The sequence below is a fragment of the Sebastes umbrosus genome, chromosome 19 (assembly GCF_015220745.1).
Source record: "Sebastes umbrosus isolate fSebUmb1 chromosome 19, fSebUmb1.pri, whole genome shotgun sequence".
Classification (NCBI taxonomy): Eukaryota; Metazoa; Chordata; class Actinopteri; order Perciformes; family Sebastidae; genus Sebastes; species Sebastes umbrosus.
Genome location: NC_051287.1, coordinates 18859303 through 18872625, shown reverse-complemented (window position 1 = coordinate 18872625; position 13323 = coordinate 18859303). Strand labels below are relative to the sequence as shown.

The window sequence follows — 13323 nt, the reverse complement described above, 5'->3', positions numbered from 1 at the left end:
TGTTTAATCTGGAGCTGAAACAATTAATCAATGAATCGATTACTTGATCAACAGGAAATTACTCTGCAACTATTTTGATAATCCCTTAATTCTTTCAGTCATTTTTTTTGTAGCAAAGAGAAGTTGGGACTGGCATTTTCCACCATTTTTTTTATCAAATGATGAATCGCTTAATCAAGAAAATAATCAGCAGAGGAATTGATAATGAGAGCACAGAAAAGAGGTACAAATCAGAAAACAGAGGTTCCTGTCTGATTGATAAACAGTAAGAAAGGACACAAGAGTGTGATAAAAGTCAATGTAGGACTGCAATTAAGGATTACAGTATTTTCATTGTCCATTAATTTGACATTTATTTTCTCGAATAATCGATTAGTTGTTTGGTCTATAAAATGTCAGAAAATGGTGAAAAAATGTCAATCATTGTTTCCCAAAGCCCAAGATTACATCCTCATATGTTTTGTTTTGTTTTGTTTACAACTCAAAGATATTCAGTTTACTGTCATAGAGGAGTAAAGAAACCAGAAAATATTCACATTTAAGAAGCTGGAATCAGATTTTTGACTTTTTTTTCTCTTCAAAAAAACTCAAACTGATTAATCGATTATCAAAATAGTTGGCGATTAATTTAATAGTTGACAACTAATCAATTAATCGATTAATTGTTGCAGCTCTAACTCTAAATGACACAGACACAAGATCTATAGTAAAAACTGTGAGTTCTCCTCTAGAGGCTAACCAGGAACATATGCCTGCCTTTCAGCGAAACATTCGGGCTTATACGGTCTATTTGATGTCACAGCTACTCTGCGGCTGCTTTGTATCTCCCCTGCGAAGTGTTTCATTTCATTCAATTAGCCATGCGAGCATATGCGACCAATGGATGCAATTCGCAGTCATTTTCCAGGTTTATAGGCCGTGCTGCAGTGAGGAAATGCTTTGCTGCTCACCCAGATCCATCATAAAACAGCCTGACAACTGACGGAGAGCTCTAAACAGAACATGAAAAAAGGCAGACAGACAGGAAGGGGAGCGAGGAAGAGGAGTCTTGACTCCTTGTGTTCCTCTCACCCACTCTCGTATCAACACACACACACAAGCACACAAGCACCAAATGAGAGAGAGTGACTAAGTCTCACCCCTAGGCTTCATACAGTAGCTCTTAACAAATTCAAGCCTTGCCCAATCGTTTCCCTTCTCTCTGGGTTGCCATAGCTACAGCCTGCCTCCTTGTCTGTACTTTGGGAAGGGTGAGACTTTACCAGTGTGTGTGTGTGTGTGTGTGTGTGTGTGTGTGTGTGTGTGTGTGTATGTGTGTATGTGCTAACCCCAACAGATGGGGTCTTAACACTTTGTATCTGTCAACCTTACATTCACACTCCTATTGGACGTCTGAGACGGGAGGCTGCGAGATAGCAGAGAGGTGAGACGTGCTGAGAGAAGGGAGAAAATAACTGTAGTGTGGTGGAGGAGATTGCTTGTGACCCCACACACTCGTGTCATCCCATTCAGTACCGACACCATGTCTAAAGAGCAACGACCTGGCTTCTATTGTAGGGGCAGAGTATGGACTGTGCTCCCTTTTTTTTTTTTTTTTATTAACTTCTAAAATGTACTACTGTACCTTTACTGAGATAAAAAAGCCTAAAACTGGCAAAAAATTAATTGAAATCCAGAACTATCTGACCAAAGAATACGTAAACAAGATTATTAATATGACCAGAAACACCAAAACACTGAGTTTTCATACCTATACTTAGGCACTAGCTTCTTAAATGTGAAGATTTGTTGCTTTTCTCTTTTTTAGACTGTCTCCGGCAGTGCCCGGTAATGTGCGTAATGCAGCCTCCAGTGGCTTCCACTCAGCTCTTTCGGCCCCTCCATGGCTTGCATCGGAGAACGCTCTACCACAAGCAAAGGCAGCGAGGGCTCCATGACATGACTCGGGAAGGACTCAGCCAGACATTCCTCCGTCCTCGGCTGAGATGGACGGCATAACGCTGCAACACGTGTCTTTCGGTTTACTTAAAAAAGCCATTAATTTTTACGGATTCTGTTACAGTATTGTTTGTATGGTTATTGAATATAAAAACATTTTATAAATGGGGTTTATCTCACGACGATGACCAGCTCGCTGTACATTATCCCTTACATGGACAATGTAGGGCTGCCCCCTCCTAGTCGATAGGTCAACTAATCAGTTTTTTTTTAGTCAACTAAGATTTCTTTTGTCGATTTGTCGTTTTTTATATTCTTTTTTTCATACTGAATGACTTATTTCCAAGAAACTTCTGAGCACATTTCTGGTAAATACGTGATTTAAAGTGGTACTGTAGTGTGATTTTTGTGGAGAAACTCGACTAATCATTCAGTCGACAAAATCATATGAGTGTTAGTCGACTAGGAATTTCTTTAGTGGAGGACAGCCCTAGGATAATGATAGTAACAATAGTCAGTCTTCAGTTGTAGCCCTACGTCTAGTAATATCTAATATTTATTCTGTTGTTGATGGGGATCTTCTCACATACAGTAATAACAGAAAAAGAGTGTGTGATGAATCCTTTTATGTACTCGTTTGTCGGTAGCCTCTATCTCTTTGAGTGTGTGTTTGCTATGCATCGATGATTCCCTTTATGATAAGAAAATATGATGATTTCCCGAGATGCAGTGATTTACAAACAAACACTGTCGATCAGTACAGGGAGAAGATGCAAAGGTTGTTTAGAAAAATTCATTATGCCACTAAAATACGGGGACAGAGTACAGCGCTGTTTGTGAAGCTATCACGAGTCAGCGGAGCTGGCGAGAAAATTAGTGTGTGTGTGTGTGTGTGTGTGTGTCAGAAGGAGTGAGAGAGACAGAGAAAGTGTGAGAGCACCCCAGGAGATCTGCTCCTTCTGTAAACAGGACAGAGAAGGCAGGACTGACAGAGATGGAGCTGTGTGTGTGTGTGTGTGTGTGCTCAAGATGCATATGTGTCTTCAGAAGTGTGCTTCTCAATGCACTACGCCAGATGTCACCTTGCGAGCACACCACACAGGTGTATGTGTGTGTATGTGTGTGTGTTTGTTTGCAGGTACTGTAGATGACAAGAATGATGTAAACACTTGAGGATCAACATATCACTAAACTCCCACCACCTGCCCGCCAGCAGACAAATATAAACACAGTCTTCTCTTACTCTGCTATTTCTTTATCTCCCTGCATCGCTCCACTTTTCTCTCCGCTCTCGCTCTCTGCAGTCCTGCCATCCATCATCATTAGGAGGGGGATAGATGACCTGTCTACACCTGCAACCATTCTCTGTCCCTTTACTCTCTGGAGAGGAGAGGAACAGGAGAGGGAGAGGAAGACGAAGAGGAACAGGATAGGAAGAGGAAGAGGAAGAGGAGAGGAGAGGAGAGGAGAGGAGAGGAGATGAGAGGAGAGGAAAGCTTATAGACCGGACTGACACTTTGGCTGTATATACATGTACACAGTATATTGTTATATGTTATGTTATATCATACTGCGTGTGTGTTTTTGCATTGAAATGCAAATTTCTGACTCATTGCTCTTTCTCTATTTGTGCTACGAGGATTCCTTAGCCACATTGCACCAACTATAACAACACCTAATAAAGTCAAGTCCCAAGAGTATAATAAGAGTATAATATCACAATTATTTGCGTGATTGTCCATAGTTAATCGTGATTAATCGCAAATTAATCACACATTTTTTATCTGTTCAAAATGTACCTTAATGGGAGATTTGTCAAGTTTTTAATACTCTTATCAACATGGGAGTGGGCAAATATGCTTGCTTTAGGCAAATATATGTACATATTTATTATTGGAAATCAATTAACAACACAAACGATGACAAATATTGTCCAGAAACCCTCACAGGTACTGCATTTAGCATAAAAAAAATATGCTCAAATCATAACACGGCAAACTGCAGCCCAACAGACAACAACAGCTGTCAGTGTGTCAGTGTGCTGACTTAACTATGACTTGCTCCAAACTGCATGTGATTATCATAAAGTGGGCATGTCTGTAAAGGGGAGACTCGTGGGTACCCATAGAACCCATTTTCATTCACAAATCTTGATGTCAGAGGTCAAGGGACCTCTTTGAAAATGACCATGCCAGTTTTTCCTCGCCAAAATTGAGTGTAAGTTTGGAGCGCCATTTTACCTCCTTCACGACAAGCTAGTATGACATAATTGGTACCAATGGATTCCTTAGGTTTTTCTAGTTTCATATGATTAAAACTGAGCCCGCTACAACCTTGCAAGTTGCGTTAAAGAAATTAGTGGCATTAAAACAAATTTGCGTTAACGCATTATTATTGCGTTAACTTTGACAGCCTGCCTGTCATCAATGTATTTCTGATTCGCTTTTTTATGTGCATAATTGTCTGTTTTGCTCAACTTATTGTGGTGATATTGCCATCAAGCCAGTATCTTGTGCCAAACGAAGCAGAGAGTTGGTGAACCTTTACATCCCTAAAGGAGGACAAAGTAGAGACGCATACAGAAAAGGGGGGGAAGAAGCGCGGGATGGTACGAGATGAAAGGATGGGAACAGCTAAGATGGAGGAGGAGAGGAGCGGAAGGAAGCGTATGGAATGGATGAGGGGAGGACGAGCAGAGGACAACGTATTGTCTCCTGTTAATATGTAAAAATAACTCTGCTGCTGCCTGGTGGAAGAGCTAACTGGGTCAGAGAATTCCCACAGAGGGAGAAAGAGAGAGGAGCGAGAGAGGGAGGTATCACATTGATTCAGTCTGTGGTATCAGTGTGCAGCAGAAGTCAGTCTCTCTCTTCACCTTAAGGCTGTTAAGGCTGAGCGGCATTCTCAGTGCACATCCATCTATCCGTCCGATAGTCTGTCCTCCCATCCCACCCTCCCACATCTTTCTATCTTGTCTCTACTCCCTTTGTTTACACCCTCATCCCTTCCTTCTTCTGCTAATAAACATAGCGTCGACTTTAACACACACACTTGCTAGCCTCCGTCACATTCTGCTCCCGAGTTCCCCTCTCGCAATTAACCCTGCCTCCCTTTCTCTTTCTCTGTTCTCCCTCTGTAAATACACATTTCTAACCACTAAATGGCTGAATAAAACATGCTGCGTAATACACTGCCAGTTAATCTATTCATAATACAGCATTTAATTACCCGGCAGTTAAGCAATGTGACACGTCTTGAACCGATGATAATGATGGCGAAGCTGACTGATAACCTTGCGGGAATAAGAAGAAGAATGTACGAACTCAAGTTATTATATCGCAGGCTGTGTTATTATCGGTGGCACGAAATCAGTCACTGGTTAATGTGATATTGCGCTCTTTAAAAAAACATATCTGGTAATTTACCGGGCCTCCAAAACCATGATTTAATGTGATTTTAATTTGGTTAATTTAGAAACTAATTTACAGCAAAATTGATGCCAAGTCACTCAATTATTTCGGCCGTGGTGTTTTGTCACACACTGCTCTGCACACACTTCCATTCCCTTGGTCTGTCCTCTTTCCTTCTGGACTTTTTACCTATTTTATTAATTCTTATTTTTTAAGCACTCAAATTGTCTTTGCATGTTCAGCACCTCTTCTATATCTGTCCACACTTTGTCCCATTCCTACCCATCAAATCCATGCTACTTCTATCTCAGCCTGTGCACCTGTGTATTATAGCATAGCATATCTGGTGAACCTGGAAACAGATTAGCTAAATGTGAGCATACTGTCAGCAGCTACTGTCCATGGAGCCGCTGTGGGTTAAAGATCTAAGGATTAAAGATACATAACTGGACTATTTTAAATCATTTTCAATATTTAAGCTATTTTCAGATGGACTCTGAATTCCAAAGACACTGAAGCTTTTTTTTCATAGTTTCTCTCTCACACACTCTCTTTTTAATCTATGAAATGTAATCCCATGCACCAAAAATTCCACGGCCTGCTGTGTTTTCTGAGTCTTTACTGTTGCCCACAGCAGCTATAAGTGTAACACATAAACCATAAAATGCGCGTGGATCAGCAATTCTGAGCAATAATTAAAATCTTTATTGATGAAGACTGCTGTAAGCATACTAACTATTTTGCAGACTATTCATCAGGCTACTACTGCACTAGCTGCGTGTGTGTGTGTGTTAGCCAGAGTCATACATCTACAAGACAAATTAATACAGGAGCTCTCTTGCACTCGGGGAATTCCCACCTGTGTATTTTCTCTTGAACTCAAATATTCACATGCCAGAATTTTTAGCAATGGTAAGCAATAATGTGAAAAAGTAAGTAGTATGCAAATAAGGTCAATCTACTGCTGAATAATCAAGCTAACCTTTACCTCTTTGCTCCTTTTACTTGCCATGTTTCTGCTATTTCATAATCATTCTTGTTAACCATGTGTAGATTAGCCAATCTCCACTATGAATTCATACATTCATGTGCCTGGATAGAGCTACTTAGAGCTTAAAATGATTAAGAACTCAAGGCCTCGATGGATTAACCTGCAGGGTTGGTTCCGAAATGGGCAGGGCTGCTTCTTGGCCGGCTGACTAGGGGCAACAGAAATAGCTCGAGCTGACTACAGCATATGTAACGCACTGCAGCAGTCCTCCAGGGTTCCATGTTTCTTCATTTAAACCACCTGCCGTATTTGCGTTTGTGCAAAAGAAAGAGCTCCGTGTGTTTGTGAACTGTACATGTGATGGTGGCAAGGCGTTGGTGTGTTTTATGGAAGAGAAGAGACATACATAGGGGTTAACTCATATCTTAATGGTGCAGTGGTACTCTGCGGTCTTTTAAAGCGAGGGCCCAGCGAGAGTCTATCCTAATGAACATAAAACGCCATATTATCCTTGTCATGTGGAGGCCTTTTAGTTGAAGATACACTGCACTACAGTGTTGCTACAGTAGATCTTTGACAGATAATAACTACTCAGTGTCACTGAGGGGAACGCACTATGTACAGTAGCTCTGAATGTGAGCCCTCTATGTGTTTTTTGTGCATAAGTGAAAAATTTAAATAGGTTGGATTGTGTGTTGGCTGTGAGCTGACTAAAGCTTAAAGGTTACCGTGAGTTTAAACTGAAGACTTTCGCTTGCAATTTCATTTGGACATATAGCCTACGATTCAAGAGTTTGTAACTCTATAGCTGTTAATCCTTAACATGAATACATTATTTGATACTTTTTATTGCTGGCGTTTTTGTAACAGTATTCATAGTCAATAGTCTTGAAATGCATTTGAATACTGGAAGCACTGCTCAAAACTCTATGGTTTGACTGACAAATATGCAATATGCAAAAATGTAAAACTATGCAGAAGCTCTTTTTAACTACTGGGACAATAAAAGTGTCTTTCTTGCGGTTTTTCAATGAAATATATTGTTAGGAGCGTGTGTCCATGATAATTCTGTATAACTCTACACTGCAACCACACCCCCATAACTGCGAGAAGCCCTGTAACTGCGAGAATCCACTATAATTGCAAGGTTTAAAGTCCATAGGCATTAAAACAATAAAGCCATTTTACAACCAACCAAGAGGTTAGCAAACCTTCCTGAAACCACCAACTCTGACACAGCTTACACACCTGTGTGTGTGCATTTATCGAAAACAATTTAGCAAATAGACACAGATTAGGGTACAGCCTACGCATAATCCACAGATAAAGTCTGACTGCAACTACACAGAGTGAGAAAATGTATGTATGTATGTAATGTCTTATCTGTGATAACAGTCGTATTCATTCAGCAGAGCTGAAATGAGGCTTACACATGAGGTCGTATGGTTAACACCTTATGAGAAAAGGAAACAGGAACTTCCTGTTTATCACGGATGTATGCTAACAGTGATATTTGTTTGCATAATGTCGCGGGGAACAAATACATATCTAACTACAGTGTTGTTTTAGAAACAGTATACCCAGGTTATTAAACTGCTGGTCACTGTGTAACTGCAATCTTTTTAGAAAAAAATATGATGGACACACAAAGTATTTTTACATGAACAAAAACAGAGGTGAACATTGCTATCTTGACATACAGAAGCTACAGTAGCAAGCACACACACACAGGCATAAAATCATTATGACGGCTGCAGTAAAAGGCTCCAGTAGATCTGGCCGGATACCACAGCTATAATGCCAATGCAGACTTTTGAACTGCCAATATCACCACAAAACACACAGCACAGTTGGCTAAAGGTAATACCACTAATTAAAAGGAGCACAAGCAAAAGGTCACTAATCACTGTTGCAGTCATCGAATTATCATGAATGATGCAGAGTGATGAATATAATTGAGATACTATCTTGCCTTCAAAAAATCAACATAAAAAACATCTTTTTTTTTAATCTTTCCTCGCTTGTGAATCACAACAGATTACTACTGAGGATCAAGTCCCCTCCTTTTTGACCTTCTGCCAAAGATCAGGGTTGAAAGCAGGATGGGAATGAATAAAACACTAGTGCAGCCACATACCAATAATCCATGACCAGACACCAAATACTGTATACAGGTAAGCTTGTGCTCCGTACAGAGGAGGATCCCGCCCCCCTCTGCTTAAGCCAACAAAAAATCAAAAAGCCCAAAAAAAACCTGCTTAACCGCTATCACCAACGCTGATTGAAATCACCAAATCAAGATCCTGTTCCTGGAAAAGAGCTGCAGGAAAAAAAAATCCTCGCTAAGACAGGATGAACACGGCATGATGCGCCTGCTAATTCAATGCGTCTCAGCTGATCTCTTTTTCATGCACCTTTAATTTCATTTAGAAATCTAATTGGGAAAAGAACTCAAGTTTGCTGGTTGTTTGGGTCGGTCCATGACAGTTACTGTAGCAGTAACGCGCCTTGCTTTCTGGCATCCTGAAACAGACATGTTTCCCTCAGTCTGATGATTGGCGTGCAGCTCTGCAGGTGAAGGGAAGTTCTTCAGACAACCCACGTCCATATTTAGCTTTTTTTCCCCTCTGATATGCCTTGAAAGTGCTTCTCTCTTCGCGGTCTACATCTTCTCGTCATCATTAAGTATAGTATTACAGTATTACAATGCTACAGTATTGCAGATAGCGATGCATGCCAGCGGAAATAAAAAGCTGGCATGGATTCCCAATTAACTACAGCCTCCACCTGCATCGCTCTATATCGTATTTCACTTAATCATGCAAACCAACTCTGAGCTTCTTTCTCCCCTCCTCTTGCTTTCCCGTAACACAAAACACTGCATAAATATGGCAGTTTTTATTGTAAAGAGTAAGCGATTCCTAATCCTACCAGAATCCATTATCCTTCCCAAATCCACGGCACGTGACGCTCCAATAAATGCAATTAAATCATAGCACATAGCAATTTATTCAATGTGGCTACAGTTAAAAAAAAAAAAAAAAAAGACTCTCAAAATAAAAGAAAATATTTACCTTTTATCAATTTCATTGTAAAATTCTTGTTTTATAAAAATGAACTAAGCGGTCCAATAAATTACCACTAATATTGTCCATCTCATATAAAACAGAAATGGTCTATGGTATGGGATCTAATTCCAGCTATGCAGTGGCGTAACATACCACGTAAAAGTCGTCCTGAGTAGTCCTGGAAACACATGGATTAAGGTCGGAGTCATTTGTAAAATAAGCCTGACACCACAGTAGAGAGAAGCAGATCAAGAATGACACATGACAAACAACCAAATCAAGTTCACCTAGAGTCCAACACTGTGGACTAACAAGACAGGCAACCAACCAGTCCATGCACCAGCCAATGTTACAACGCCTAAGTAATAAAAGATTTGAGGTGCAGATCTATTTGTGATATCGAGCAACTGGTACAAAAAGCAATTCAAACAAAGACAATCATGAATTTCAGCACCATGGAGAGCAAACATACCCAGCTAAATATAATATACAGCAAAGTTCTCCAGAGAACAACAGATCTGATCAAAGTTTGTCAAAAAGAGAAAATAACAACTATACACGCATCATTTCATATGGACTCAACTGCAGACGGCAAGCCTCAGCACCCATTAACGCACGTTTTGATCAAATGGTCTATGAGTTACAAAATATACTGTATTACAACTCACAGTATATTATTACATCACTCTTAACAAAAAAAAGCCTCTCTTCTTACAGGATACAAGTACTCAGAGTAAACCACATGGGAAGATCATTTTCTCTGCTTTGTAGCAAGTTTCCTGACATTCAGATGGCTGACTTTATAACAATGTTTTGTTGTAAACTCAATATGTTATACTGTAGGACTTTAGGGAGAGACAGCACCTCAACAGATTACAGTGTTTTATAAAGCAATGCAAGACATATTTCTCTTTGATTAAATGGCATTAGTCATGGTCTTTGTGTTGTTATCTTTCCCACTTGCTGCTCGTTCAAACCGCAGCACCACATCATATCACTCCTGTTTAGCAGCCTTACGCTGGCTGCTTTTTTTTTTAGGTTTCATTTTTAATTTACTGATAACTAAAGGCCCCGCAGCGACATATCAGACCTCTTTTTTATCACTTATGAGTCAAGGCAGAGTTCGGTCCTCTTAAAGCAGAGCCTGACTGCTTGTTCCACACACAGAGGTGGCCGTGCCTTTTACTGTCAGAGCTCTCGGCGGTTGCAACTTCCTGCCAGAGGAGCTCATGCTACCAAGATCATGACACGATATGAGTGGAATGTGACTGGGTCTGTTGAGATTGGGAACAGAAGTGGGGTGTTGCAGGCAGGGACGCTGGCAGACACTTCTTGAGGTGTCGTGTCTCTAACTCAGTGACTCATTTGTGAAGGAAGGTGCCCACTTGATAACCACGATGTCATGCCCACACTCGGTCCAGGCTGAATAGAATAAGTACTACAAGTGGTTAGTGTCACTGCCGGTCTGATGGTGCCGTAGAGCCTGATGGTTATTTGTGAGTGCTCACCGATCAAAGCTACACCTGTCAGTCAAGTCAGTTTGGTGCACCCTGCATGTTCGAGCTAGCGTGATGTGTTGTTTCAGTTGTTTTTCTGTGTATTGGGCAGGCGAGAGAGAATGTTTGGAGAGAGCTGTGTGGGAGCTGTCGGACTACAGCTCTAATGAGCTGTGGATGAAAAGCAAGAGTTGGACCAACATGACCTTTCTTTATTCCAATATAAGGCACATCCCACAGTAGCCTGGGTACGGTTCACACAACCAAGTTGTTGTAGAGTGCCGTAAATGCTTTGTGTTCTTACTAAGGATGTCATGATACCAGAAATTTAGTAGACCAGCGAAATTTCTCAATTCTTGTATGCATTCCGTCTTTTGCAAATTTATTATTAATCCCTGATGATCTGCCTCAAGTTTCTTGCCAAAAAACTTAATCTTATAAGAACAACAAAAATAAATTAAAGAATAAATTTGAGCATATCATAATAACGTTATAATTTACCTTTGCCCTTACCCATTTTTACTAAATAGAGATTGAAGGCATCATAATGTACCTCAATGCAACCTCCATACGTTAGCTGTTAGCTCTGTTATTTAGCCAAGCAGAACTGTGCTACCCACCGGCTGCTAACAGCTAACGTTAACTAGCTCTCCTTCTGCCGATTTCAACACGGATTTGTTGTTAACATTGCAGCATTATCAGGCAATTTTTCAATTCATCCCCGGAATGACGGTATGCAATTAGTCTCGAGCCCTGATCCCCGGTACCTACCTACGGTACCTGTAGTACTGTAGAAAAACTGGTAGAATCATATTTCCAGAATTTTTTACCCTGTTAATTTCCACAAAAAAAGGAAGTTTACAAGTGTAAAAGTGCAATTTTCCAATATTTCAAAGATGGCTTATTAATTCAAGCAAAATCATACAGATGCACACAAGCAAAGTCAACTATTTTTGCACATTTCTTGCACTCCAGTCCTTCCTTTTCCCTTCATAGCTACACACACACACACATAGGCAAGTCAGGCTGACAATGATGTGTGTGCTGGAGTGAGACGATGATGTGGCTCCAAAAGATCTCAGGAGAAATATGGTGAAGCTTCCCTGCGAGTGCTATGTGTCTGCTCATAGCCATGTATGTGTGATGGTGTGTGTGTGTGTGTGTGTGTGTGTGTGTGTGTGTGTGTGTGTGTGTGTGTGTGTGTGTGTGTGTGGCAGTGTGTGCTGCTCCGTTGCATCCTTTTCATCCCCATCCTCCCTGCAAGCACAACAAACACGGGTGGATACACCTCAGTGGCTCTGAGGCATATGAAACAAGTATGTGTACAAGTACTGTACATTAATATCTTTGATTCTACACGCTGGGCGTCCATGAAGTCGCACATATACACATCATTTTATCACTTTACTGTCATTGATACTGTACATACTATTTTTCACCATTTTTAAGCATAAAATCTGTTGTTTCATCTTGTTGTTCATGTCATTGACTTATCTGGTAACGTAAAGTATATACTCAAGTGATGAAATTAGATAGCAAAGGAGAGCATTTCCAAGCTGCAGCTAATAATCTCTTAGTGTGGTTAAACAATCATTTAGTCTACAAAATATGAAAAATAATATCAAGCACCTACTGTAAGTTTTTTAGTCTGAGCCCAAAAAAAGTCTAAACGATATTCAATTTACAGTCCTAACATATTTGAAAAGCTGTAACCAGTGTATCTGGCGTTTTTACTTCAAAGCACTATTAATCAATTATTAATTGTCAATTTTATGTCAATTGTCTAATCAACAACAAATCATTTCAGCACTAAAACAATGTTATTAATTTGCGATTAATCGCAATTAACTATGGACAAACGTGCGAATATTCGTGATTAAATATCTTAATCGATTGACAGCCCAAATTTAACTTTAAGCCTTAAAGAGAAATAATGTAGAGGTAACATGTCCGCGTGTCACAAGTCATAGTCCGTCTGAGAATTCAGTAAAGGCATTGCAATATGCAAAACAATTTTGTGAATAACACCCAGCTCTGCAGAGACATGCACTCTGCATGTGATCCTCTTCCTCCGCTAGTACACTTGTCAGCGTGGGCCGGTGTGTGTGTGCAGAGGGAGAATCCCATAAATCCTACTTTACTAGATAAACTTCCTAATCAGATAAAGAAATCTCACACACCCCCCGTGCGCACACACACATGCAGAGACCCAGACGGCATCTCACTGATAATCTCCATTACCAATTACGGGGTGATACGCCACAGCTTAACATGAAAGCAGCAATTAATCTGCTAACACCGGTCACTGGGTCATTGTAGTAGAGAGGGAAATATCGCCTGCAGGCACGCATATGCACACACACACACAAAGCCATAGTATCATTGAGATATTTTATTTAGAGCGAAGTATAATTTTTCCT

The 13323-nt window shown here is 40.4% G+C and overlaps 1 protein-coding gene across 6 annotated transcripts in view; it reads right to left on the bottom strand.

Annotated features, from left to right (window-relative positions):
• Positions 1 to 13323, bottom strand: part of LOC119478105 (spermatid perinuclear RNA binding protein) — a 102443-nt gene that overhangs the window by 76527 nt on the left and 12593 nt on the right. The window contains exon 2 of one of the 6 annotated variants that reach the window (XM_037752539.1): positions 3182 to 3318. The exons of the other annotated variants lie outside the window; for them this stretch is intronic. The gene's annotated coding sequence lies outside the window, so the exon portion shown is untranslated. The remainder of the gene's footprint in view (positions 1 to 3181; positions 3319 to 13323) is intronic. 6 annotated transcript variants of the gene reach the window in all.